The sequence below is a fragment of the Chlorocebus sabaeus genome, chromosome 7 (assembly GCF_047675955.1).
Source record: "Chlorocebus sabaeus isolate Y175 chromosome 7, mChlSab1.0.hap1, whole genome shotgun sequence".
Lineage (NCBI taxonomy): Eukaryota > Metazoa > Chordata > Mammalia > Primates > Cercopithecidae > Chlorocebus > Chlorocebus sabaeus.
This window is the reverse complement of record NC_132910.1, coordinates 95982376-96009364: the sequence shown is the minus strand read 5'-3', so window position 1 is coordinate 96009364 and position 26989 is coordinate 95982376. Positions and strand designations below refer to the sequence as shown.

The 26989-nt window shown below is 40.0% G+C and overlaps 1 pseudogene; it reads left to right on the top strand.

The window, feature by feature from the left end:
• The first annotated feature begins 2698 nt into the window (after window positions 1-2698).
• On the top strand, window positions 2699-23624 carry LOC119621911 (uncharacterized protein C11orf98-like; annotated as a pseudogene).
• Window positions 23625-26989: the final 3365 nt, after the last annotated feature.

Below are 26989 nucleotides of genomic sequence, written 5' to 3'. Positions count from 1 at the left end.
AGTGACTGGAAGAGAGTGAAAAGTATAATGAGAACTCTTAAAAGAGTTTCATGTATAGCATGGAATGAACTAGGAATTCAGCATCTCAATTCAAAGAGGTGTTTAAAGTTGAAATTCAAGTTACTGGCCTGAAGTTCAAGTGAAAGAGATCTCGAAGCAAAGAACAAAATTACAAAGAGATGAAAATCATTAGGGAAATGATGAAGGATTCGAAGGATAGATCCAGAAGATCCAACATGTGAGTAATAGGCATTCCACAGGGGAATAAAATGAAATAATGAAAAAAAGAAAATAATTAAATATAGAAGAAGAAAATTACCTTGAGCTGAAGAAAGATATGCAACTGCAGACTGTAAGGGCTCACTGAATTCCAGATGGTTTTAACAAGAAAACACACATTGCTGGGCATGCTCTTGTAAACTTAAAACTTCAAGAATGATGAAAAACTCATAGAAACTTCAAGGCAGAAAAAAAATTTACTTATAAAGGAAGAAAGACAATCTGTCATTTGACTTCAAATCTACAATGTCAGAAGCTAGAAATTAGTAGAATAACATCTACCCATTACTGTGAGGAAAGGGCTGACATGCTACTTTACATAGACAAAGAATAAAAACAAAGCAAAACAATGGGCTAATCAGGAAAGAAAGTTATATGCAGGGATGCAGAGAATATACTACCCTTGTATTTGATCTGAGAACAATACTTGAAAAGTAACTCTAACCAAGCAATACACAAATCAGACAAGAAGCCTTATGAGTGTTGAGCAAACAAGGAAAAATGACCACACAGCACACATATAATTGCATTCATAGGAGAAGATTCATAGAAACAGAAATCTTAGGAATGTAGATTGTCCCATTGTCCATACATTCTGGGGCAGCACAGAGACTTCTGGCTGTGTCAGCCTGTGGGGGAAGGACCCCAACCCTTGGGCTATGAGGCCTTTTTGCTGCTCATTATTAAGGAAGCAATAGTCTCCTATTCCAAATCCCCATCCCCATGAGGCATCATCAGAGCCTGGGACACCACAGCAATATGACAGAGCAGAAACATGGATCTAGCTCTGTTCTTCCAGTTCAGCACTATCCTCTCATCTCTTGTTATGAAATGAGTAGAGTCTGGAGTCCAAGCCTGGAAGCTATGTGATATAGTGAGTTGGTTGCCTAACTCAATACCTTAACATTCACAGTTAGGGGAGCACCAATTCATTCCCTGTCATAAATAGGATGGGGGAGCTTGGGTCCAATACTTGTCATTGGCCAATGCCTTATGCACTGAACAATAACCAATTTCCATAAAACTTTTCAGGAAGCCAACTCATTTTCTAAATGGCATCCTGCAAGGGGATCAATCTTGTACAAGTTGACCCTTATCTCTTAGTGCCTCCTCCTGCAACTCCGATCTCCAGGTTTGCCTTCTACCCTTCATACTTCACTCTGTCGGTACTCTGTTTCAGCCGCAGGGCCAGTGAGGCTGGCCACTGACTTTATAGATTGCACTACAGATAATTAGGAATGACCAAGGGTGAACCCTAGAGTACTCTGTACCCCAGAGCACAGATAATATGTACTCAAAACAGACAGAAGAGGCCATTTGTGAGAACAGCCTGAGAGGTACACATTATCCAGTCTGGAATGTAAAACAAGACCAGCATACATTGCTTTAGTCCAGGGATACAGAAAGATTAAACAGAACCTGAGACCTTGCTGTCATGCCTCCTTCAATGATGGGGTATCCCATGTTGACTAGGAGAGGAAGAGCCATCCTGCATGACTTGACCACCAATCTTTCCTGTCTTTCATCTGTCATTGCTTACAGACCCATAAATAGAGTCAGATCCCAGCATGCTCTGGGGGAGAATTGCAGTCTGATCTGGGTGCAGATAGCCTATATACCAAAAGAATTGTTGAATCTTGCCAATTTTCATTAGAATGAGCCCAGGTAAAATGTTTAAAGATAGTTTCTTTTCTTTCTCTATTTTTTTTTTTTTTTTTTTTTTTTTTTTTTTTTTTTTTTTGAGATAGAGTTTTGTTCTTGTTGCCCAGGCTGGAGTGCAGTGGCACGATCTTGGCTCACTGCAACCTCCACCTCCCAGGTTCAAGCAATTCTCCTGCCTCAGCCTCCTATGTAGGTGGGATTACAGGCATGCGCCACCATGCCAGGCTAATTTTGTATTTTTAGTAAAGACAGAGTTTCATCATGTTGGCCAGACTGGTTTCAAACTCCTGACCTCAGGTGATTCACTGGCCTCGGCCTCCCAAAATGCTGGGATTACAGGCATGAGCCACCATCCCTGGCCTAAAGATAGTTTTCAGGGTGTTAGACCAAAGAGAATGGAATTTAACACTGAATCAAGCCAAATTTATCCATGAGTGCACTTATTCAGTATATAAGATTTGGGGTACATAAGTGGGAAATGGCTTAACAGTGTCCTTGGTTGATTGGCTTAAACTTGTATTCAGTAGAGGCCTACCTTTAATGAAGTTAACGTGCCAGAACTTCCCTTCAAAATATGGAAGAAGAAATTTTAAAAGCTTAGGGGTATAAGAATGTTGGAGTAGATTAATTCTGTGAAACTCACTCACCCTTTCCCTATTTTCCTTATTTGCTACTTCACTGAGAAAATGCATTAGCAAAGGGTGCACCGGCATCTTGGAAAAACCTGGTGGTGGCTGTTCTCTGTTGACTGGTTAGGATGCTGGAAGATGCTGCCATTGGGATGAGCTCCACAACTGGAGTGGGAATAATTGGATCCTGGCATGACAAAGGCCAGGCGAAAGCTCTTAACTATCAGAAACAAACTGGATGCAATTACCAGAATGAGCAGCAACAGGTGCAGAGTGACAATGAGAGTATTTTGACACCAAGGGATCTGTGGTGGTGGCTAACTGAACACAGTGTTCTTAGGAACGAAATAGATGGCAGCATACTAATATATTTGATCTATACCATCAGAAATATTCTAGGAATGAGGAGCTGAAACCTTACTTAATCACTGCAAAAGGAATTCATAGCCTCTCACATTTCCCAGATCTAAGCCAATTTGACAGTTTGGAGCCTTTTGAAAGGGAGAGTGGGTTTCTTTTCTTTTTTTTCTTTTCTTTCTTGAAACAGAATTTTGCTCTTGTCACAATTTTGGCTCACTGCAACCTCTGCCTCCTGGGTTCAAGCAATTCTCCTGCCTCGGCCTCCCAAGTAGCTAGGATTATAGGCACCCACCACCATGCCCGGCTAATTTTTGTATTTTTAGTAGAGATGGGGTTTCACCATGTTGGCCTAGCTAGTCTTGAACTCCTGACCTCAGGTGATCCACCTGCCTTGGCCTCCCGAAGTGCTGGGATTACAAGTGTGAGGCACCGTGCCCAGTCAGGAGAATGGGTTTTATCAGGAAGGATCTGACAACACTGCATGCTTGTACTAGAAATCGTCCTCCAAACCTGTCCCAGTGAGATTTGCAGTCCTTTACCAGGATGACTGTACACTGGGAAAAGACAAGTATCCAAATTTGGGGGAATTAATAGATTTGAGTTGATGCTAATCCCTGGGAAAAATCACTGTGATCCACCATTCATTCAGAATGGGGGCTTATAGAAGTCAGGGGGTTAATGGAGTTTGGGGCTGAGACTATGTCACAGTGGGCCCAGTGGGCCCGCAGCCCTGTCCTGTGGTTATATCCTCTGTCTCTGGATAGTTGAGGTAGACATACCTAGCAACTGCAGAATCTTGCATGTAACTACTCAACTCAGGGTACAGTGGAGAGGGGAGCAAAAAGAAGATACTCGGCACAGCCTCTTTTCTCACCCATCCTGGTACTTGATTGCATACAAAGTGACCATAGCAGTAGGGATAGAGTCAATCATAACAGGGACTTCAATAACAGAGACTTCCCTCAACAAGGCTGATCTGGCTGTAGCCACTGCTGGGTGCCCAACCAGCCAACAGCAGAGGCCAACACTGAGTCACTGATATGGCACATTTCCCAGGAGACCAGTCAGCTGTTTTGTGGCAGGTAGACAATAGTGAGCTCCTTCCATCACAGAAGGAGCAAATTAAGCACATACTGAGGATATGCATTTGTCCTCAATGCCTGCAATAAATCTCCCAACACCATCTATGGGCTCACAGGAGGCTTTGTTCAGTAGCATGGTATTCCTTACAATATGACTTCTGGAAACCATTTTACAAAAAACAAAAACAAAAACAAAAAAGAACAATTATTCATTACTCATGATCATGGAGTTCACTGGTCTTACTACCTAAATTATCAGCCAGAAGCAGCTGGCCTAATAGAAAGGAATAATAGCTTACTAAAAAGCCAGTTATGTCATCTGCCAGAAGACAACGTTCTATGATGTAGGGGTGCAGTATATCTCTGACCCAGTTCTCTATTTATGATGTGTTATTTCTCTCATAGCCGTAATACATGGGATAGTCCAAGTAATAGAAATGGGAGTGGACTCTCTCCCTGTTAAGCTTAACCCTGTCTTAGAGGTTTTGCCTCTCATTCTCACCCTTGGACTCTGCTAGTTTACAGGACTTAGTTCCCAAAGAGGAATATTGGTCCCAGAGAATCCAACACAAGTCCCATCAAACTAGAAGCTGAGACTCACCAACAGATAGAGAAGGAAGTTGCTGTAGAGACTGGAAAATTTGATCTGATTAACACATGAAAACTGGGTGGCTGGTGCATGGTGCTGGTAGGGAGGATCGTGTCTAGAACCCCAGGGATTCTCATTACTTCTGTCCATTGTAAAGCCACCCAATAAAGTCTGAACTTCTATGGACTAAGATCCTTCAGTATAAAAGTCTTAGTCACCCAATCAGGTAAAGAATCCCAACAAATCCGGGTGCTATATTAGGACAAAGCAATCGTGAAATGGGTGGTGGAAGAAGGAAGTAATAAATATCACTCTTGACCTTGTAATTAGTTACAGAAATAAGGATCATAGCAGCTATGCACATACACACACACAATATTTCATATGTGCCAGTTTTTTTTCTTTCAGATTTTCCTGCCATTATCTTCCCTCTTATGTTGAATGAGAGTTGGTAGTGCCTAATTTTACAATTTAGTTCACAGGTAACCAGGACCATAAGGAACTACAACAGGGAAGATTACAGGATTGTGTCATCACCTGGAAAATCTTGAGATAGATACTATGGCTCACTTTTCTAGGACTTTGTGTGTCCATTTTCTGGAAAGAAGACAACAGTGTCTTTGTTTGCATGATGGATAGTAGACTCATGTTAGGCAGAATCATGGAGTTGCTGTTGTATTGGTATAAGGGTTTTATGGTTTGGCTCTGTGTCCCCACTCAAATCTCACCTTGGATTGTAATAATCCCCACATGTCATGGGAGGAACCCGGTGAGAAGTAACTGAATCATAGGGGCGGGTTTTCCTCTGCTGTTCTCATGATAGTGAGTAAGTCTCACGAGATCTGACGGTTTTAAAAAGGGGAGATCCCCTGCACACGCTCTCCTGCCTGCCACCATGTAAGATGTGCTTTTGCTTCCCCTTTGCCTCTGCCATGATTTTGAGGCCTCCCCAGTCATGTGAACAAGTGAGTCCATTAAACTTCTTTCCTTTATAAATTATCCAGTCTCTGGTAAATCTTTATTAGCAGCATGACAACAGACTAATACAAAGAATAAGAATAGATCCTGAATGGCAAAACGGTTAGATTCTCATATAAATTTTCTGCCCTTTTTGTGCCCCATGCTATCTCAGAGGAAAGTACATTTTCTAGGTTCCTTCTTCCTCTGGCTTCCAGACAGGTTCAGCCAATGAAAAACACTGGCGGAAAACTGAAGTACAGGAGGAAAGGAGAAGGTAAATTACTTGTAACTCTGCTAGGGGTGGTGGTAGCTTCTTGTGGAACCAGTCTCTTGGTTGCCTCAATGTCCTATGCTTACATTCTCAGCTTTTGTTTCTGACCATTAATTCTCTGTATCAAAACTCCCTCTGGTGAAAGATCTTGAGTGGTTTATGCTTTCCTTCCTGGACCTTGAATGAAACTGTGTGTGTGTGTGTGTGTGTGTGTGTGTGTGTGTATTTCATTATAAACTACTCCAAACTGTTTTGGAAGTAGGTAGGAGTTTTTTTAATTAAAAGATATTAAAATTGTACTTGAAATGTAACAATTATCTCTTTAAAAAGTCACAATTATTAATTTTATAAAATGTAAAAACAAAGTTTTTTCCTTACATAAGCGAAAAAGTACTTTAATATAAGATGGTGTTATTATTTACATGAATATTGTTGAGTACTTTTCTTGTAATGCAGCAAAGAAATGAACTTTTAAGTTTAATCTCTTTATTTACACAATGAGTATAGATAAATTTTTGATAAATAAAACTCCACAAACCTACCCAAAGAAGTCTATTTTTCAAATTTCATATATGGCCAAGCCTTAAATATATTCTTCCAGGCATTTTATTTTTTCCCTTAAAATTGCATGTGAAGTTGCAAGTAATCCAAATATTACTGATTTGTTTATATTTAACAAGAATTGTTTGCTACAAATTTAAAGGCCAAAATGCTTTTCAAATGTCGTTATTCTTAGAAAACTAAAGTTGAGTACTGCTGTTGCTAAGTGAAACTTGAACTACACAAGGCTTAAGCCCAATGAACCTAAGAATTTCCAAATTTTCACATGGCCCAAAGCTAAGTGATATTTTCACATCTGACTCTAGATACTAAGCCACCAAAGACTGGAGTTTTTTTAAGTGGTTAATTCTATTCTTGTTGAAGTTCCTATTTTGTCACAAATTATATTTTAATGCCTGTGATTTTAACCAGATGGTTTCAAAATTAGACCACATTGGAATGCAAGAATGCAGCCAACATATTTGGCCTCTTTATTCTGAAACATTTTTTACTGATCAAATGAGATAACTAGTCACTAAATAATACCTATACATTTCCCCTCCCACTTATTCAATTTTATTGTGCTGATGTTCAGCCAAAGTTCATTGAAGAATTCAGGAAAGAAGAAAGAAGAATTCATTGAAGAAAAGAACAGCAGTATGGCAGTGATGAAACACAAGTTTTTGAGTCAATAATACTTGGGTGTCTCTAGTGTTGTTCCTAGTTGTGTTACATCAATGTCTTCCTTCATAACATAAGATAATTGTACCTGTCTCATGGAATTGTAGAGATTAATTGAGAAACCATTTGTAAAGATCTGAGTATACTACCTGGCACGTAACACATGTTCAGTTATCTACTACTATTTTATACATTTTCCAAAACATACTTTTTCCACGTTGGAAAGGCTTTTTATACAAGATGAAAGATGGAGATTATAAAGCATTCCTAATGGCTAGAACTAATGAAGATTTTGTGGGTTCACCTGTGTATATTTAGTTTTAAATGATTTGTGTTTTGAATAGTTAGTACATTTACATGATTCGAAATTCAGAAAGTACTAAAAAGTATACAGCGAAAGGTACACACTAAAAGGACCCCCTCCCACCTCTGTATGTCAGTTACCCAGTACCACTTCTCATGGGGCAATCAATGTTAGCACCCCATCCAAAGACATGTTATGCATATACCAACAAATAAATATGAATACAACCTCTCTCTTTTACATAAATCGTAGCATGCTCTACGCTTTGATTTTTACTACACTCACTATTTTTGCTTCACAGTATACATCTTATACATCATTCCATATTGATATGGCTCTGCAGTATTCCTTATTTTATTTAACCTGTCTATTATTCATAGAAATGTAGGTTGTTTTCAGGCTTTTGCTATTACAAAAATATGTCACAACAAATAACCTATGTGTGCAGGCTTTAGCATGTAAGTATATGTTATAAATATCTCTAGGATACATCCTGTATATCTGCAGCAGAAATTCCCAGAAGACCTGCTGGGTCTTTGGGTATATATAATTGTAATTTTGATGATTATTTGCAAATTATTCCCCATAGAAGTTACATCATCATATATACCAACAAACAATGTATCTGGACACTTAAAATTCCTTTTTTTTTTTTTTTTTTTTGAGACAGAGCGTCGCTCTTCGCCCAGGCTGGGGTGCAGTGACGCAATCTTGGCTCAGTGCAAGCTCCGCCTCCCAGGTTCACGCCATTCTCCTGACTCAGCCTCCCAAGTAGCTGGGACTACAGGCGCTTGCCACCACGCCTGGCTAATTTTTTGTATTTTTAGTAGAGACGGGGTTTCATCGTGTTAGCCAGGATGGTCTCGATCTCCTGATCTCCTGATCCACCTGCCTCAGCCTCCTGAAGTGCTGGGATTACAGGCGTGAGGCACCACGCCCGGCCTAAAATTCTTTTTCAAAACTACTAACAGACCAAAGGTTCAGCTAGCTCAACAGTCCACGAGTCTGTCTAGATATACTTTGAGCTTCACATCCTTTTTTTAGTAATAAGTTCCACACGGGAGGAGATCTCAGAGAGATTTCTTTTTGTATCCATGGCAACACTTACCTACTTAGAAGCCTCAAATTATTGTTCCTAGGTTACAAAAGTAAAAACTCTGGATTAAAACATTCTGCCCACTCCATGTTTTAAATAGAAAAGAGATAAGAAAAATCTATGTTGGAAAACAGTGGTACACACACTGCTTCAGGTACTTGAGGATTGTTCAATTTAGGCATTTTCTTAGTGCATTTTGGAATATATTTTTCTGCTTTCTGAGGCTCTCTTCAGTTTTGCTCTCTCGCTTTTGAGAAAGAGACTAATTTGTTTGCTTTACTGGCTGAACATAGAGCAGGTCCAGGGTAGGAGTGGGATGATTATGGGTTTGTCCTGAATTCTTAGCCCCTCCTTTAAGCAGGTAAATGTGCTGTACTGTGGTATGGTCCTTAATGACTTAAATACATTTGAATTTTTTTTTTTGCTACTAAGACTTAAATTGGAACGAACAGTATTGTCCAAGTACAAAAATGTGTCTACTTATCCAATTTTTTTTCATTTAAATAGTAATTAGAAAAAAATCAACTGAGCATTTGGAAAATCTCACAGGGAAGAAGTAAACACATATAATCCTTAGTGTTATTAGCTGCAGTTACAAAATAAAAAAGTCCCTTTAAGATGTCCTGCTTTGAAAACATCAGAGGCATGTATGTATGTGCTCCTGCCACTCGGAATCCACAAGTAAAAATCTGCCTATTTGCAGAAATGATTCAATTGACTGTAAACATATTTGTTTGCAACATCGAACAGCCCATTTGTGAATGTGTGCCCATCTCCAGATGAACTGTCTTGCACGTAGGCCAAGTCATCGGAAGGTATTTAAAACCAAAAGTTTCTGTGGGGCTAGGCTCTCACTACAATCTCCTTCTTTCACAGTGTTGATTTTAAACTCAAATTCAGCATTAAGTGAGGTCTGATTTAGTTGGTCCAGTTTTATAATGCTTTTCAGAGTGAAGCATCAAAAAGCATTGTTGTTTCCTTATTGGTACAAAATTAGTCTTTGAATTGTGGATAACTTGTAATTTCAGTTAAAAGAGAAAAATAAAAGCAAAACTAGCTTATTGTATGACAATAACTCAAATCAGTGATTTGCCACACATAAGAACAAAAACTTGACTGATGTAACAAATGTTTTTTGCTTTTTATCTATCTTTTTTAACATCATAAATACAGCTACTGAAACATTTTCTGACTGCAAGTAATCAATACAGCTCCACTGATCTTTTCAAGGTTCTCTCCAGGAACTGATGTAGAGTTGAAACGTGAACTACAGCAAATGAATTGCGGTTACTTTATTTACATGAATAATAGTCCCTTTTTAAAAAAGAAAAAAGAGCCACAAAAACTCCAGCAAATAAATTTTTAGAATAATTGCTCAAAGTAGCTTAGGAAAAAAAGAAATTAATTGGTTCAACTAGCCAAACATGAAAAGTAATTTTGACTTATGACCTAAAATTTAATAACCCCACCTCCAAAGGCCTGATAATTATTGATAAAATGCTGCTCTGTGTATCTTTTCTTAATGTACAGTAAGCTTAATTTGACATAAAAATTGAAATGTATCAAAGAAATTTTTAAAAAAGAATAAGAGAAGGCAATTTGGTCAGAGAACATTAAGACAAGGCTACTTGTATATGTATTTTATTCTATATTTTTCTCAGAAAAATAAAACTAGCTTTAAATAGTCACTGGTTTTATTTCAGGACTATGACTGGAGCTTCTCTTCACTGCAATATAGAACAGCATCAAAGGCAAATAAGACCAGTAGAATCACATTGCCAATGCTGCCCTCGTTTCATTGTGTGCACACCATCGAACAGGCAGATGAAGAGGATCTTTGTCTTGGGTAGATTCAGTAGTTTTTTAAAAAGTCCAACAGTGTTCATTGTTTAGTAATAATATTTTTGTACTCTGGGCTCTATCTAATTATTCTTCCTAAACCAATTTTTATATATAGGCAAAGGTTGAACATATACAATACACCTTCAGGGGTTTTTCTTTTAAAATATAATGTATCTATCTACACTACAGGTGAAGCAGCATAGCATAGTAGATGAACTTAGGAGTCAGTGAAGCCTTGGTTCAAGTTTTGTCAAGTTAATGTAATTTTAGTATTTTCGTATTTGAAATAGAAATAATAAAACTTCCTAGAGTGACAATTAAACAAGATAACATACACAAAACACAGTTCCTTAAATAAAATGGAGTGTTAACAAATAGAGGCTATTACTATTACAGTATGCTATCTGAATATTTCTTAGGCACCATATACCGTTGGCCCCCTGTATATCCGCAGGTTCTGCATCTGCAGAGTCAACCAACCGTGGGTTGAAAATATGTGCAAAAAAACATTTTAAATAGCAATACACTGATAAAAAAATACAAATAAAAAACACTACAACAAATATTTACATAGCATTTACATTGTATTAGGTATTATAAGTAATCTAGAGATGACCAAGTATACCAAAAGATATGCATAGGTTGTAGGCAAACATAATATCATTTTATACAAGGGACTTGAACACCGTGGATTTTGGTATCTGCGGGGATCTTGGAACCAATTCCCCCTTTCCCGCTCCCCTACCCCATGCCATGGATACTGAGTGAGGGCTGTTCTGTAGTACATTTTTAAATTAGACCCCTAAAGGGAAACAACCACATTTGTAACGCCATGGAATTTCTATTCATCAATTAAATAGCAAACGACATGCATGGCAGTGTAACAGATGTGCCAATTGCCATCTAATTGGCAATAACAAAATGTATATATGCAAAATATGGCCTTAGATACCGTCAGCTAAAAATGTAAAATTGTGCCATATGGGCGGTTAGGGAAGAAGCACAGTATAAAGTAGCAAATGGTTAGTACATATAAAATATGCTGAAGGAATAAAGAGTGGAAGTGAGAATGCGGTCAAGGGTCCTCAGGAAAGTTAACATTTTAGGATTCTCAATTATAAGTGATAGAAACCTAACACAAAGTAGCTTAGGGGGAAAAATAAATTAGTTGGTACAAGTAACTAAACCGTGGTAAGGGTCAGGGCACATTTGTGCCTGTGGTAATACTAAAACCAGGCACTCTAACGCCAACATTTTCTTTTTTTTCATTTTCCTCCTACTGTTGCTTTTCTCTATATGTCAACTTCATTTTCTTAGACTGACTTTTTCCACGAGGCTAGGACATTACTAAGCAAAGGGAAAAGTCAAGCTGGGAACTAGGTCAGACAAACCTGCCTCCCATTCTATTTCTAAATAAGATAGCTAAAAAGCTACATACCTCCCTCACAATTTGCCCACAAGGAAATTCCTTGTGGGCCTCAAGATCTTTACCCTAAAACAGTTCTGTTGAACTTCATCCTGATCGCTTACCTTCACAGATGTGAGCAGAAGCTCATCCCTTTGCTCACCTGAGACAAATGCTTCCTCTGCCCTAATACTCATGTAAAAATGCAGAGTCACTGAGCCAGACTAAATTGTGTATTCAGTGAAAGGCTGATCAAGGACTCAAAAAGAATGTAACCCTTTGTCTCTCACCTACCAGTGTCCTAGAAGCCACTTGCTTTGAGTTGTCCCATCTTTCCAGACCGAACCAATGTACATCTTACATGTATTGATTGATGCCTTATGCCTCCCTAAAATGTATAAAAGCAAGCTGTACCCTGACTACATTGGGCACATGTTGTCAGGACCTGCTGCGACTGTGTCATGGTTGTGTCCTTAACCTTGGCAAAATAAAGTTTCTAAATTGATTAAGATCTGTCAGGTATTCTAGGGTTCATATCATGGATAGCAGTTTTAGGGAACAGCCACTACCAACAGAACCAAGATAAGGAAGCCCATTCAGGGCTGACATCCAGACCTCATAGAAACAGCAAGGATTTAGCTCACTGGATGGCAGAAAAGTTTGCGGGGGTGCCATACTGATAAAACTTGCTGGAAATCCACCTAATGAAGTGCTGGGGAAGCTGTTCATGGAGAAATACCTTGTCGCCCGCACTTCATTGTCAAGTCACCAAAGAGGTGCCATGAAAAGCTGTTCATAGGGAGGTGCCATATGCTAATAATCACTGGGTGCAACTGGGTGTGGCTGACTGCTGCAGGAGCCTGACGAGAACACTGCAAACAGGGAGAGAAACTCTTTTCTTCTCCAGCCAGCGTCCCCCCAACACCCTGTACTGACAAAGCTTAACATCATGCCAAATGGCAAAGGAGAAAGTCCAGCTTCATTATTATGGCGCAGGCAGTGAAGGGTGGATTTGAAGCTAAGAAGCAATAAACTAGTAATTGACACGGAGTATTTATGGAATTTTCTTAACTACCCATCTTGAAGAAATACCATCCATCAGCCTTATGCTGCTCTACTTAAATACAACTTAGCCAGAGAAGGAGAAGGGGATAGAGTGTCTCAAAAGGCTCTCCAAATTCTGCAGGTGAAAGGAGACTACTTAAAAATTAAAAGAGGCCAGGTGCAGTGGCTCATGCCTGTAATCCCAGCACTTTGGTAGGCTGAGGTGGGCAGATCACCTGAGGTCGGGAGTTTGAGACCAGCCTGACCGACATGGAGAAACCTCATCTCTACTAAAAATACAGAGTTAGCCAGCGTGGTGGTGCATACCTGTAATCCCAGCTACTCTGGAGGCTGAGGCAGGAGAATCACTTGAACCCGGGAGGTGGAGGCTGCAGTGAACTGAGATGGCGCCAATGCACTCCAGCCTGGGCAACAAGAGCAAAACTCCGTCTCAAAAAAAGAAAGAAAGAAAGAAAGAAAGAAAAAATGTAAAAGAAAGGGGGCCAGGCGCAGTGGTTCATGCTTGTAATCTCAGCACTTTGGGAGGCTGAGGTGGGCAGATCACCTGAGGTCGGGAGTTCGAGACCAGCCTGACCCACATGGAGAAACCCCGTCTCTACTAAAAATACAAAATTAGCCAGGCATGGTGACGCATGCCTGTAATCTCAGCTACTCAGGAGGATGAGGCAGGAGAATCTCTTGAACCTGAGAGGCGGAGATTGTGGTGAGCCGAGATCATGACATTGTACTCTGGCCTGGGCAACAAGAGCGAAACTCTGTCTCAAAAAAAAAAAAAAGAAAAGAAAGAAAGAGAGAAAGGGTTAAATATCTTGCCACTAGAAGAGCTTTTTGGTTCAGGATAGATGACTGAAGATGGACATTTGGTAGTCTCTCTTTTATCTGGGGAGTGGTCTGGAAATATATTAATAGAACTTCTGCTCTACAAATACAATTGGAATTAAACTTTTATAATTTTTATTTTACAAAAATGTGTTACATACTCTAAGAAAAAGAGTCTTCAGTGTTTATTTTATATGGAAACTCATTCATTAAGACAGGAGGCATTATAGGTGGTGGTTAAGCATGTTGAAAAACAAGTGTTCAAGTTCAAACTGAGATGAACTTAAAAATTTAATTAGAAAGATGATTTGGGTTGAGTTAACCAAGGAGCAAAACTTAGCCATTTTTTCTTCTTTTTTGGTTCAGTCTTTACTCTATAAAAGAAGAAGGGAATGTTGTTCCATGTTACAGATTGCGAAGGGTAGTATTGTATCAGCCACAGTCCAGTCAGTAAGGAAAACAAACAAACAAAAAACAGTGCTATGTATTTGAACAGGGGAGATTATAGAGAGAGAATTGATTACTCAAGTGCTGTAAGACTGGAAGAACAAAAATGGAGCCCTGGGGTAACCCAGAGAGAATAGCAGAAACAACTACCTTCAGTTCTTGGGAAATAAAAGGGAAGATATTGAGATGACCACTCATCTCCTTGGAGAAAGGGCCTCCTGAGCTGGGGATAAGGCCTCTGAGAAGTGCACGCTGCCTGGCACCTCTGAGAGGGTAGTGAGGCTTCTTCTGGGGGTGACAGAAAAAGCTAGGCCAACATAAAAACAGCAAAAAGTCAGAAAAACGTCACTTCTCCTCCTCCCCAACTTTCCAATCTCCCTCTTGCGCCTCTGATTTGCTGAATTTAACAGATCGCCAACTGGTGAAGGAGCTCGGGAAATGTAATTTGCAAAGTCCCAGTCCTGGCATCAGTGAGCAGCTACAAAAGGATCTATTTGGGATCGAGAGGCAATAGGTAAATAGTTGTCTTAGTAAGCTCAGGAGCATAACTTACCCTTTCTTTTTGTTCTTTCTTGTTTTTTTTTTTCTTTCCATGTTACAGTAAGGGAAGAAGTCACCACACATCCCAGCTGGAGGAGGGAACATGACTTTGGCTCACTTCAGCACCCTCACCATTGTTCCAGATATCCAAGGCCCTCCTTGGACCTCAACAAGACTTAAGCTGCTGCAGAGACAGTGTAGATGTGGAGTGGCTGGTTGGGGACAGAGTGAAACTCTTGGAATCAGATGGTGATCTGTTGATAAACTGGGTCCTTGCCAGCCAACAGAGTCCATGCGTGCAAGAGCCTGGAGTCTCCCCGTGTGAAAGCTTGGGGCTGGTTTGTCAGTAAGCCTCACAGTAATCCTTAGTCCTGTTAGATATGAGTTATAAATTTTTTTTCAAAGAATTAATATGTCAGTATGTTCAATTCTTTGCCTTTTACTTTTAAGCTTAACTTCCTCATAAAACAACCTTTTTCGATTACCTACTCCTCCCTGACTCATTCCTATCACCTGCTCCACCCTAACTCATTCTGACCACCTGCTCCACCCTACATCATTCTGACCACCTGCTCCACCCTACCTCATTCCGATTACTTGCTACCTGCTCTGCCCTGACTCCCGCCAAAGCACTCACCCCATCATTCTCTTTAAATTAGCCAGTCGGAATTAGTTTAGCCTGTGCGGTCTAACCCTAGCCAACAGCAGCCACCACCATGTTGGTCAGGGATACGAACCCCTTCCCCTCCCTTGTCCAACTGTGCACTCACCATTGTTCCATCTGTAAGGGCGCACCATTCTATATAGAAATAACTTGCCTTGCTGAGAATTAAAAAGAAAATTTTATATTCCAGTGCTATTTCTTTTGCAGCACCGAAACTTTATATATAATAGTCCCCTGCACTTCTTGTGCACCAGGCTCCTACTTTCTATGACATTTTTTCCTAGGTTTATGTCCCAAGCACCAGTTCCTATCATCTCACTTCACATGCTTTCTGCTTTTTTTTTTTTTGTACGTAGTAACACACAAATCAAATACCTATTCTTAATTTCTTTCACAGATTTTGTTTTGTTTTGTTTTGTTTTTTGAGACTGACTCTTGCTCTGTCGCCCAGGCTGGAGTGCAGTGGTGTGATCTCAGCTCACTGCAACTTCTACCTCCTGGGTTCAAGCAATTCTCTTGCCTCAGCCTCCCAAGTAGCTGGCATTACAGGCGTGCGCCACCACTCCTGGCTAATTTTTGTGGTTTTAGTAGAGACGGGGTTTCACCATGTTGCCCAGGCTAGTCTTGAGCTCCTGGGCTCAAGCAGTCCACCCACCTAGGCCTCCCAAAGTACTCGGATTACAAGCGTGCGCCACCACGCCAGGCCCCACAATAGATCTTGATGGCTCATCAAAACTCGTGCTTAGAGCAATAGCTTTATAGGCTAGTGGTCAGTCTTCAAACAGGTGAGGGAAATACCTTCATTCCATTCTCAGGAGTGGCAGTAGACGTGCCTTTCCTGGAATGTGTTTATTGCAAAGAAAGAGAAAGAAAACATTAAAACAAGAAGTTCATGTCCTGCTACATTTTCTCATTTTATTAGTGTTTTATCTTTTCTTGTACTTTATTGTCTACTTCTTCATCTTAGATTATCTATGGATAAGATTTTTATAAATATGGATAATTAGGGGACTGAATGCACTATTTATAAAGTTACAAGTATTTATCCTAGAAGATAATACCAGATAAGCTTATTATATTACCAAATAATGAGTTTAAACATGTTGACTGTTCTTGCTAATTGAGGAAAATGAAACAAACACTTATGAATTGTTTGGAAACATGGTAGATTTTGGCACAAGAAAATGTTACTCACTTTATACAACTGAGCCTCATAGTAGACCCAAAAGCAAATACAGGAGTCTCCCTTTATTTGAGGTTTTGTTTTCTGCAGTTTAAGTTCCCCACGGTACAGTAGAATAAGATGTTTTCAAAGAAAGAAAGGGAAAGACCACATTCACATAACTTTTATTACAGTATTTTGTTATAATTACTCTTTTATTTGCCGAGTTTATAAATTAAACTTTAGCATAAGTATGCATTAATATGTATAAAAAAAACAATAGAATGTATTGGTTTCAGTACGGTCCACAGTTTCAGTCATCCACTGGGGTCTTGGAATGTATTTCCCCCCAGTAGGGGGAGACTACTATAATAAAATGCATTTTTAAAAATTTTAAGTTTATTTGAAATACTTATACTATTTATTTATTTATTTATTTATTTATTTATTTATTTATGTTTTTTGAGGCAGAGTCTCACTCTATCCCCCAGGCTGGAGTGTAGTGGTGCGATATCAACTCACTGTAACCTCCGCCTCCCGGGTTCAAGTATTTCTCATGACTTAGCCTCCCCCAAGTAGATGGGATTACAGGCGCCTGCCACCACACCTGGCTAAGTTTTGTATTTTTAGTAGAGATGAGGTTTCCCATGTTGACCAGGCTGGTCTTGAACTTCTGATATCAGGTAATCTGCCCGCCTTGGCCTCCCAAAGTGCTAGGATTACAGGTGTGAGCCCCACCACACCTGGCCCATTTTAATTTATTTTTTATGGCAACTCTATTGAGGTATAATTCGTATCTCACAAAATTCACCTTTTTAAAGTGCACAATTTCATGGTTTTAGCATATTCATAGAGATGCACAACTTTTACCCTGATCTAATTTTAAAATACTTTCACCTGTCTTAAAAACTCTTACCTATTAACAGCTACTCCCCATTCCTCCCACTCCTCAACTCCCTCTACTTTCTGTCTGTATGGATTTGCCTTTTCTGGACATTTCATATAAAGGGAATCATTCATGTGGCTTTTTGTGCCAGGCTTGTTTCATTTAGCATATTTTCAAGGTTCACCATTTTGTTGTTGTATTTGTACTTTCATTTTAATTGTATTATATGGATATACCATATTCATTTATTAATCTATCAGTTGATGGACATTTGGGTTATCTCTACTTTTCAGCTATTATGAATAATGTTGCTATGAACATTAGTATACAAGTTTTTATCTGGACACATATTTTTAATGATCTTAAATGTATACCTTGAAGTATAATTGTTAGATCATATGATAATTCTATATTTAAGATTTTAGGAAACTGGCAAACTTGTTTTCCAAAGTGACTGTAGCATTTTACAATCCCTCTAGCAAGTGTGAGGGTTCCAATTTCTCCACATCCTTACCAAAACTTGCTATTGTCTGTCTTTTTTATTATAACCATCCTAGTATGTGTGAAGTGGCATCTCATCACGGTTTTGATTTGTATTTCCAGGTAATAAAAATCTTTTCATGTGCTTATTCGCTATTTTTACATCTTTTTTGGAGAAATGGCTATTCAAATCTACTGCTTATTTTTAATAGGGTTGTCTTTTTATTCAGTTGTAGCAGTTCTTTATATATTCTCAGTAAAATCCCTTACTAGATATATGATTTATAAATATTTTCTCCCAAGAATTATCTTTTTTTTTTTTTTGGAGAGTCTTGCTCTGTCACCCAGGCTGGACTACAGTGGCACAATCTCGGCTCACTGGAACCTCCGCCTCCCAGGTTTGAGTGATTCTACTGCCTCAGTCTCCTGAGTAGCTGGGATCACAGGTGCATGCCACCACGCTCGGCTAATTTTTTGTATTTTAGTAGAGACAGGGTTTCACCCTGTTGTCCAGCTGGTCTTGAACTCCTGAGCTCAGGCAATCTGCCCACCTCAGCCTCCCAAAGTGCTGGGATTACAGGTGTGAGCCACTATGCCCGGCTACTGTAGCTTTGTAATAATTTTAAGATTGAGAAGCATGATTACTATAATTTTGTTCTTTCTCAAGGTTATTTTGACTATTCTGGGTCTCTTTCATTTCCATATAAATTAGAGGATTAGCTTCTCAATTTCTGCCAAGCTGGGATTTTGGTAGGAATTATGTTGAATTTGTAGATCAATTTTTGTAGTATTGCCATCTTAACAATATTAAGTCTTCTGGCTGGGCACAGTGGCTCACGCCTGTAATCCCAGCACTTTGGGAGGCCGAGGTGGCGGGATCACCAGGTCAGGAGTTCTAGACCAACCTGACCAACATGGTGAAACCACATCTCTATTAAAAATACAAAAATTATCTGGGCATGGTGGTGCATGCCTGTAATCCCAGCTGCTCAGGAGGCTAAGGCAGGAGAATCGCTTGAACCCAGGAGGTAGAGGTTTCAGTGAGCTGAGATCGTGCCACTGCCCTCCAGCCTGGGTGACAGAGCTAAACTCTGTCTCGAAAAAAAAAAAAAAAATTAAGTCTTCTGATCCATGAGCATTAATATCTTTCTATGTGTTTATATCTCCTTTAATTTCTTTCAACAATGCTTTATACTTTTCAGCATACAATTTTCAAACTTCTTTTGTGAATTATTTTCTAAGATTTTATTATTTTTGATGCTATTGTAAACAGAATTTTTTAAATGTCATTTTTGGATTGTTTATTGCTAGTGTGTAGAAATACAATTGGTTTTGAATTGATCATGTATCTTACAACCTTACTAAACTCATGTATTGATCCTTACAGTGTTTTGTGGATTCTATTTTATTTTTTCCAGTGTGAAAATGCACCTTTGGTATGTATGTCAAATATGTACTTCTTTCACTTTTAGGAAACTCTTTCTTGACTGGACGTGGTGCCTCCTGTCTGTAATCCCAGCACTTTGGGAGGCCGAGGCAGGTGGATCATGAGGGCAGGAGTTCCAGACCAGCCTGACCAACATGGTGAAACCCCATCTCGACTAAAAAGAGACAAAATTAGCCAGGCATGGTGGAGCACATCTGTAATTCCAGCTACTCGGGAGGCTGAGGCAGAAGAATCGCTTGAACCCAGGAGGCGGAGATTGCAGTGAGCCAAGATCACGCCACACTCCAGCCTGGGTGACAGAGTGGGACTCCATCTCAAAAAACAAACAAAGAAACTGTTTCTCTCCAGCTGGGTTTGGTGGCTCAATCCTGTAACCCCAGCATTTTGGGAAGCCAAGGCAGATTGATCACTTGAGGTCAGGAGTTCAACACAAGCCTGGCCAACGTGGTGAAACTCTGTCTCTACTAAAAATACAAAAATTAGCCAGGTGTGGCAGCGTGCGCCTGTAGTCTTAGCTTCTCAGGAGGCTGAGACATGAGAATCGCTTGAACCTGGATGGCAGAGGTGGCAGTGAGCCAAGATCACGCCACTGCACTCCAGCCTGGGTGACAGAGTGAGACTTCGTCTCACAAGAAAAAAAAAAAAGCAGGGAAACTAGACTTATTTTGTGGCCCAAACTGAAAAGTCTGTAAACATAAAAACACTCATTGTATTTGTTTTCAAATTTCTGCTTCTGGCCAAGATGGAGTAATAGAGATCTTATTTACCTTTCCTCCTGAAATGACAAAGAAAAAAGTCAAGAAAACATATGAAAGAATAATTTTCAGGACACTGGACATTAAACAACAAAGGACAGCAATCACAGAGGTGGGAAACAGATGAAGTAAGCCTATAATTACCTCAGCTTATTGCCTTGAGAGAGTTTTCAGACCATGGCACAGGGAGGGGAAATTCAAGTGAAATACAGGGACTCCCTGAGTTGAGTAGATGGCGCTAAGAGTCCCAGATAGCAAGGCAACTCCAACTCACTGGACACAGTACAATAGAGAAGAGGGCTGCATAGAGAAATAACTGTGATGATTTGTGGAGAATTCTTGTAACCAATGCATGCATGGGAGGAAACCACCCAAGGCCAGGGAAACAACCTCCTGAGACGATTAGAGAAAACAATGCCCAGTATAGAGACAGTGTAAGGAGAGTGATGGTTCCTCCTAGCCACACTGGAAAATCTCATAATTCATGAGACATTGGTTAGAATACTCAGAAAGGTCTAGCCTCAGTAGTAGATATAAATTAACCCTAAGCTAAATGCTGCTCTGGTCCCACCTAACAAATCCTAAAAGCAAGAGCCCCACCAAACTGAATACTCAACCAAAGAAGAAATACAAACGACATACAAGTACATGAAAGGAAGCTCCACATCATTAGTCATTAAGGAAATACAAAGGAAAACTGCAATGAAATGCCACTGCATACTCATTAGAGTGGTTAATATTTAAAAAGTCTGTCACGCCTGTAATCCCAGCACTTTGGGAGGCTGAGGTGGGTGGATCATGAGATCAGGAGACCGAGACCATCCTGGCTAACACGGTGAAACTCCGTCTCTACTAAAAATACAAAAAAAAAAAAAAAAGAAAAAAAAATTAGCCGGGCATGATGGTGGGTGCCTGTAGTCCCAGCCACTCTGGAGGCTGAGACAGGAGAATGGCATGAACCTGGGAGGCGGAGCTTGAGGTGATCCGAGATCACGCCACTGCACTCCAGCCTGGGCCACAGAGTAAGATTCCATCTCAAAATAAATAAATAAATAAATAAATAGGCTGACCATACCAAGTGTTGGAGAGGATGTGAAGGAATTAGAACTCTCATGTACTGTTGCTGTAACCAATGAATATAAAATGGTACAACTCACTTGGAACAGTTTGGTAGTTTTTTGTTGTTGTTGTTAGAAAGTTAAACGTTCACTTACCATGTGACATATGACCTAGTCATTACACTTCTAGGTAATTTGCCTGAGAAAAGTGAAGAGTGCATTGTAGCTTTATTTTTATAGCCCAAACCTGGAAACAACCCAAATATACAACAGCTGAATGGATAAACAATGTGTGGTATGTTCATACAGTAGAATGCTACTCAGCCAAAAAGAAAGAAAAAAAAAACTACTGATACATGAAATGAACAGATCAGTCCCAGAATAATTGTGCTGAGTGAAATAAGTCAGACAAAAAAGAGCCCATACAGTAAAATTCAATTTATATAAAAACTCTAGAAAATACAAACTAATCTACAGTAACAAAGAACAGATCAGTAGTTATCTGGAAACTTGAGGAGTGTGTGTGTGTGTCTGTGTGTGTGTTTGTATGGGTGTGTGCGTGTGTGTGATATACAGGGATTACAAAAAAGGATAAGGAAACTTTGAGGGGTGATGGATATGTTCATTAGTTTGATTGTGGTGATAGTTTCATGGGAATATCATTGTATCAATATATCAAAATTGTACACTTTAAATATATACAGTTTATTGTGTTAATTGTATCTCAAAGTTGTTAAAAATTATTTTACTCAGGTTTTACAGTGCTTTTAAGAGTAATATGTTCAGGGCCAGGGGCAGTGACTCACACCTGTAACCCCACCAATTTGGGAGGCAGAGGCCACCAATGCCCAGCTAATTTTTTGTGCCACCATGTGGCATGTGTGCCACCATACCCAGCTAATTTTTTTTTTTTTTTTTGAAACGGAGTCTTGCTCTGTTGCCCAGGCTGGAGTGCAGTGGCACGATCTCGGCTCACCACAACCTCTGCCTCCTGGGTTCAAGCAATTCTCCTGCCTCAGCCTCCTGAGTAGCTGGAACTATAGGCACGTGCCACCATGCCTGGCTAATTTTTGTATTTTTAGTAGAGACGAGGTTTCACTGTGTTGGCCAGGCTGGTCTTGAGCTCCTGACCTTGTAATCCACCTGCCTCAGCCTCCCAAAGTGCTCGGATTACAGGAATGAGCCTCCGTGCCCGGGTTTTTTGTTTTTGTTTTTTGTTTTTGTTTTGAGACAGAGTTTCACTGTGTTGCCCAGGCTAGAGTACAGTGGTGCGATCTCAGCTCACTGCAACCTCTGCCTCCCAGAGTCAAGCGATTCTCCTACTTCAGCCTCCCGAGTAGCGGGGATTACAGGAGCCCACCTCCACACTGGGCTCATTTTTGTATTTTTAGTAGAGACAAGGTTTCACCATGTTGGCCAGGGTGGTCTCGAACTCCTGACCTCCAGTGGTCTGCCCGCCTCGGCCTCCCAAAGTGCTGCGATTACAGGTGTGAGCCACTGTGCCCAGCCTTAATTTTTGTATTTTTAGTAGAGACAGGGTTTAGCCACATTGGCCAGGCTGCTCTCAAACTCCTGACCTCAAGTGATCCACCTGACCTCAGGGTCTCAGACCTCATCCAAGGTGATCCACCCACCTTGGCCTCCCAAACTGCTGGGATTACAGGTGTGAACTACCACATCAAGCCTGAAGCAGGATATTAAAAACCCTGTTTTTAAACTTTTTTATTATAGAAAATTCCAAACATGTACAAAGTAAAAGGAATAGTATAATGAACTCAAGTGTGCTCATTACCTAAGTTGTACAATTGTTAATTCATGACAGATCTTTGATTAATTCATCACCATCTTCTACCTTCAATTTCAGTAATCTGCAGTTTTATACAGTTTTCTGGATAATTGTGATATGACACACACACAGAAACAGACACATTGTATTTAAAGTCTGAATAGTACTGTATTCTAATTGTATTGACACATTAGAATGTGTTTGACCAGGGGCGGCATCACAACTATGGGAGCTCCCGGGGAAAGATCAACCGGCCCAAACGGAGCTGAAGAAGTCGTTCACACGCTGGCGGGTGCTGAATTGGGAGCTGCGTCTGAGGCACCGGGTGGTCGGGGCTGTGATAGACCAAGGGCTGATCACGCGGTACCGTCTCAAGAAGCGGGCGTCCAGTGCACGTGCCAACATTACTCTGTCAGGGAAGAAGCCAGAAAACTCCTCCAGCAGATCCGGCTTGCCCAGAAAGAGAAGGCAGCCATGGAAGTGGAAGCCCCTTCAAAGCCAGCCAGGACTAGTGAACCACAGCTCAAAAGGCAAAAGAAGACAAAAGCTCCCCAGGATATAGAAATGAAGGACCTTGAAGATGAGAGCTAAACCTCTTCCACTAGAAGATTCTCAACTGGAGCCAGCCTTCAGACTCAGTGGTTGTTTCAGATGACTTTGACAAAAGCAGTGCCCCTTTTCACTCTCCAGACTTCCTCCTACCTAATGGCCTACTGGCCTCCCCTAGAGGGATGTCTTTGTGGGGGAAGAAGGTACAGAAGAAAGATTGGAGAAGGGCCTCTCTAGCAGTCAACTCCATTTGTAATAAAGCCCTAGCACTCTAAAAAAAAAATAATAATAATAATCATAATCATGTGTTTGACCAGTTCTCTATTTAGATTATCTTCAATTTGTTTGGTTAGGAAGACAGTATTAAGTATTACTTAACATATAATCTTGGTCCACTGTTCTATATCAAATATTTAGGCCTCAACCTACAGGGTGAGGTTCCATAACCTGTGGTTATTTACGTATTTTCATTTGAAATACTTTATTCTTTGAGCATTTCATTGGGAATACTTGAAATCATTTAATGAATGTTTATTGAATGTTTAATCTGAATATGCAAAAGCAAATATACTATTAGACACTTGAAAAAGAAAAAAAGAATCTTAAATTCTACAAGCCTACAGAGAGTTTACAATCCTATTGGGGAGCTAAAGTAAATACCTTGTAATGGGACTTTGTGAGTTTGCTTCTGTCAGGGTGGAATCAAGAGGTAGTGGTGGAAGGAGAGGTAAATGTTGGAAGTATGTGGAGGTTTTATTTGCAGAGATGATGGACTATGACTTAGCTACTAGCTACTTGTGTAAGAGGCTCAGTCTACTGTGAGGTTTATTAACTCATCCAGCTTGGGCGTAGCAATATATGGAAGTCATACCTCTAATAAGAAACTAAATCATAGTTTCACTTCTTTAGTTATACAAGTTATAGGGTCTCAGGACTGCAGTCCTAGCTCTGAGGTTTAAAACTTATTCAGTCCTAGCTCTGGGGTTTGCAAGTACAGAAGGGGGCTCTTTTTTCTTTATTAGGATTGAGTAAGGATCTCATGGCATATACCATCTTCGGTACTACAGAGCAGTCAAGCTACAAAGCGCTGGTACAGTTAAGTAACATGGCCAACAAGAGATGCTCCTTCATGCGGAGGCTGAATGGTGGCTAGAAAGGACTCAGATATCTGAGCATTTTCAGCCAAGCCCCTTGCAAGGTCCTTCTCTAGGTTAGCTCACTTGGCTAATAGGTGGCACCAGGGTCCTGGCCCCTTTACCCTTCCTTGTACTTCCTTCCTTCTTTCCTTTTTTTTTTTCTTTTGTAATTTTTTGAATTGATCTTGATGACAATTAAGCCATAGTGAAATTTTAAAAATTACTTTAAAAACTAAGAAAAGTGGTCTTCTTTTCTTTCAAGCCTTGATCTTCAAACATTCTCCTGCAGTAAGAAGTGTCTGCTTCCCGTTTTGGGAAACGATGTCTCTCCTCTGCCGTTCTTTTGATCCTTTTGCTGTAGCAAGGAAAAGGTAAACTAACTCATGCAATGTTAAAGTATTTTCTGCTATGCAGGAATGTATAGTATTGAAGACTTAGAAGACTTGTGAAGGACTTTGCTAATGTTGATATTCTAAGTTACCAGAGAAGGTGGGAAATGGGTATAGAATCATAGGCTTCTTAGGTAAAGTCTTTTATTACCACCAGCCAGTTCCTCCTTGTGAATAGCTTGCAAATGAAACAGAAAAGCTATAGCATATGTTTTCTTCTATCATTTCATTCGATTATTAAATTACAGATAAGATTATTTTTCTGAATGATCATTCCTCCAAAATATAAATTGGAAATGTAGTCCCATTACACCAGTTTTTTCCTGATTTGCCTGAGCATTTAACTAAATTATTTCATTTGCAAAAAGTTGGTTTTTATTACCTTGACTATAACTCCTTATTGTTTCTCATCTATTCCACAGAAATGGAAAACAATTAAGCAAAAACAAAAGTTAGCTACCAAAATAAATGATATGTCATTAAATCATTCAGCAAATGTTGTGTTTTTTGAGTATCTACTATTCAAACCTAATGCTTGATGTTAGAGTGCTTGAGGGGGATGGTTTTAAGAGAAAAATGAGTTTACTTTTAGAAATGTGTTTTAGGTGGAAATACCCTGCATGAACTAGAGATAAGATATTAAAGCTTGGAAAAGAGAACAGGGCTAAAAACGGTTAGAGCTTGAGATCTGGGGCACCCCCACATTTAGGAGATGGGGAGTGGGGGAGAAAAGGAATCAGCAAAGGAGATATAATCAAGACAAGATATTTAAATATCTTGACTACGCAAGATATATCACCTTCACAAAAAGTGAAGGAGAGTAACAAAATGAAAAGGTGGTCAACACTATCAAATGTAGCAGCTGAAGGAGAATGTGGGTTGGTGAGGCAGAAAGTCATTAGTTGAAAGAACACCATTATTTTGATGTTAAAAATTTCATATTTTGAAGCCCTTTAACATTTGGAATCTTGCAATTAAGTCTTTGGCAATTCCCTAATTTCTCAGAAAAAAGAATTACGGGCCGGGTGTGGTGGCTCACGCCTGTAATCTCAGCACTTTTGGAGGCTGGGGCAGGAGGATTGCTTGGCTCAGGAGTTTGAGACCAGCTGGGGCAACATGGCAAAAACCCATCTCTACTAAAAACACACAAAAAATTAGCTGGGAGTGGTGGTGCACGCCTATAGTCCCAGCTACTCGGGAGGCTAAGATAGGAAGATCACTTGAGCCTGGGGAGGTTGAGACTACGGTGAGCTGTGATGGTGCCATTGCACTCCCGCCTGGACAACAGACTCCGTCTCAAAAGAAAAAAAAAAAAAGAATTATATTCTGCTCAACTCAGAAACTCTTATAAGTAAATTTAATTTGTCCCAAATATTATCACTTATTTAATATTGGAGGAGGAAATATGCTAGAATACATAGACTAAGTAGTTATAATAACAACAGTGGCAATGGTCAGTAAAATAAGTTTATTTCTCATGAACAGTCTGGAGAGGAGTGGTTCAAGGATCACAGACTATGAAGTATTCAGGAGCTCCAGTCCTCCATCTCATTGCTCTGTTATCTTAGGGTGTTGTCTTTGCATGATCAAAGCTGGCTAACTAGTTTCAACCATGTTTTTTTTTTTTTTTCTGAGATGGAGTCTCACTCTGTTGCTCATGCTGGAGTGCAGTTGCGCGATCTCGACTCATTGCAACCTCCACCTCCTAGGCCCACGATTCTCCTGCCTCAGCCTCCGGAGTAGCTGGGATTATAGGCACCCGCCATCAAGCCTGGTTAATTTTGTATTTTTAGTAGAGACAGCGTTTCACCATGTTAGCCAGGCTGGTCTTGAACTCCTGACCTCAGCTGATCCGCCCGCCTCAGCCTCCCAAAGTGCTGGGATTACAGACGTGAGCCACTCGGCCTTCAACCATGTTTTCAGAGCACCTCATGGGAAGTAGGACAGAGTAGAAGGCAGGAGAATCCATCTTTAAGGAGATGAGCTGGAAGTTAAATAATTCTGCCTACATCCCATTGACCTAAACACAATCACAGGGTCACATTTAGTTCCAAGGTAGTTGGGAGATACAGCCCAAAGTTGGGTGCCCGTGGGCCCAGCAAAAAC